Below are 2,607 nucleotides of genomic sequence, written 5' to 3' on the forward strand. Positions count from 1 at the left end.
TGTCAGAAGGCCCCACCAGTGAAGTGATACTTAAAAACTCCATATTCTGTGTCCACTGCTCCTACCCTAGCCTGAGCCACCATCATCCTCCCTGTGGATTTATCATAGCCACCTTCATGTCAACTCCCCTGCCTACCGTACTTCAGTGGCTACCCATTGCTATTAGATGAAAATCTAGGGTTTTTACTAGACCACAAATAGCCTTGCACCAATGGTCCTACCCTGTGTCTCCAACTTCATCTGGAACGAATCACGCTCTACCCACAAAGACCTTCTGGCAATTTCTAGACCATGCCCCAATCTTTCATGATTCCTTTGCCCTTGCAGGGCCCAGTGCAGGAATAAACATCGCTAGGTCCAACTCATTCTTCTAAATCAGGTCTTGGTGAGGCCTCTTTTTTATCACCTTAACCAATTTGCCTCCCCCACCCCATTTTTCTCATCATACTCTCTGTTAACCATTTGCAGTTGTTTGTTAATTAACTTGTTTGTTGGTTCCTTCCTTGTTTCCTCAGGTTCCTCTGCCTCCAACCAGAATCTGAAGTCCAAGGAGAACCCTCACCTGGCCTGCTCTCCAGTGGAGCCCCAGTGCGATCCTGGCACACACTGCATATTTATTGAATGAATCAGCTGACCCTTCCTGACCACCCTGTAATTTCTACACCAAATGTGGCCAACAATAGCATTAATTGCTAAAAGCAGAATCTTATTTTCAGTCATCTATAGATTTTTTTTTAGATCTAGGAGATACTAGAGATCAATTATGTCCCTAGGAAAGATAAGGAACTTGTACAAAGTCAGGAACTGGAACCAGAACGAGGGTTAGGCTGTACACATGGGTCCAGAGTTCTTAAAACCAGCAACCTCTCTGACTGCTTATCTACTTGTGAAAAATAAAGTACAGGTGGCTAAGGGGGAAGAGCACAGGCTTTGGAGTTAGAAATACATAAATTTTTTCTTTAAACTTACCAGCAGTGTGGCCTCACTTCTCTGTGCCTTACCTTCCTTCAACAAGGGAATATCTGGTGGGGGCTGTGGAGAGGATTCAATTAGAGCTCAGAGAACCCTGGTGATTAGGTTTTACCAACTGTCGACAAATACAGGCTTGGGCATTTCTATTATGATTCTAAGATCAGGGAATAGCAACCAAATGCACTTTGTTATTTTATTCCAAATACCTATGTTACACATATCTTAGTAAATTTTATAACATAAAGCAACCTCTAGCCTCCACAAATGAGGAAAAATTTCATAAAGTAGCACCTTGAAAATTTTGTGTTTGAATTATCTTTTTTTAAAAAAAAAATTAAGTTGCTACCTTGCTATCAACAACCAGCAAGTTGTCTAATCTTTGCAGGATGCATAGAGATTTCTTTTTGAAGGGGCTGCTTACTTCTATGGGATAGCTGAGTACACCCATTCTGTCTACGTAAAATAAAATGTAACAGGATAAGTAGGTTTTCTAAGTCTTAGGGCTCTTTTCTTACTGACATTCCTTCTGTAGACAATGAATCCATTATCCTGTAGGCTAGGAGTAAATGCTTGTCAGTTTCCTCCACTGGAGCGGTGGTTTGAGGACAAACGGACTCCTGGTTCTACACAAGGCAGAAGTTTTTATCTGTAAATGGCCTCAGAGATGTCACTGCACCGCCGCTAGCATAGCCCAGCACAGCAGCTGTAAATGCCACACTCCTTTCGGTCGGGAAGGCGCACCTACTGTGTTTGCAATTCTTCGTGATACCAGAAGCATTAAGTGGTAAAATACAAGGTGTGGCAGAGCCCAAGGCTGTGATTATTAAAGGAGGCCCAGCCAGTTAGAAGCGCCCCTCACCCAGCACAGCTGCCCCGAGGGGACCAGGAGCGTTTTGGAGACGAAACAACTGAGCCCTGGCCGTGCGGGCCCTCGGCCTCCCTCTCGCCAGACTCTCCGCCTCAGGTTCAGGCCAGGGCTGGGCGGGACCTTAACTCTTCGGGGCACCCAGACACCTCCCAGCCCAGGCCGGCCTCCCAGACCTCGCTCAGCCTCGGGACCCAAGGCTTTGCAGCTTCCGCGAGCTCTGCGGGCAAGGCAGCAGCACCGGGCCCAGGCGCGGCTCTAACCTCCGCGGGGCTCCCTGCAAGAAGAGCTGAGCTCTGCATGAAGGCGCAGAGCTGAGCCGCGATCCCGCCGCGGGGGCTCCGGGCATGGCACCCCTCCCTTCCTACCAGGCCCACGGCTCCCGCGCCCGCTCTGGCTCCCAGGACCTTCCCTCTTCTCGAGGAGCGCAGCCTTCTCCACGGGGACCCTCAGCAAGGCCCCAACTTCCCGGACCTTGAACTTCGCCCCGCTTCCCTCCCACTTCACCCTCCCGGTAGTCTTCTCCCCGCCCCCAGGTCCCGGGGTGGTGTCCCCGGCCCCGCCACGCCCCTACGGGCCCCAGGCCACGCCCCGAGGTCCCAGCCACGCCCCACCCTGAGAGTAGGCCACGCCCAGGGAGCCCCGGGGGTGGCGGGGCCTCCTTCCCACCTCTCTCGCCCCGCCCCCCACACCCCACTCTCCTGGAGGCCAAGTGTGGGCTCCAGCTTGCTGGGACCCCGTCCTACCCCAGAAGAGGACCGCAGGCTGTA

The 2,607-nt window shown here is 51.3% G+C and overlaps 1 protein-coding gene across 2 annotated transcripts in view; it reads right to left on the reverse strand.

The window, feature by feature from the left end:
- The window catches only part of PTER (phosphotriesterase related), a 71,928-nt gene extending 69,557 nt beyond the window's left edge, over positions 1-2,371 (reverse strand). Inside the window, exons 1-2 of one of the 2 annotated variants that reach the window (XM_023758087.1) lie at positions 2,206-2,371; positions 970-1,032 (exon numbers count right to left, since the gene is read on the reverse strand). The gene's annotated coding sequence lies outside the window, so the exon portion shown is untranslated. The remainder of the gene's footprint in view (positions 1-969; positions 1,033-2,205) is intronic. The other variant, XM_006093736.3, reaches the window with a different exon arrangement.
- Between the last annotated feature and the right edge of the window lie 236 nt (positions 2,372-2,607).

The sequence above is a fragment of the Myotis lucifugus genome, unplaced genomic scaffold, assembly GCF_000147115.1.
Source record: "Myotis lucifugus unplaced genomic scaffold, Myoluc2.0 scaffold_121, whole genome shotgun sequence".
Lineage (NCBI taxonomy): Eukaryota > Metazoa > Chordata > Mammalia > Chiroptera > Vespertilionidae > Myotis > Myotis lucifugus.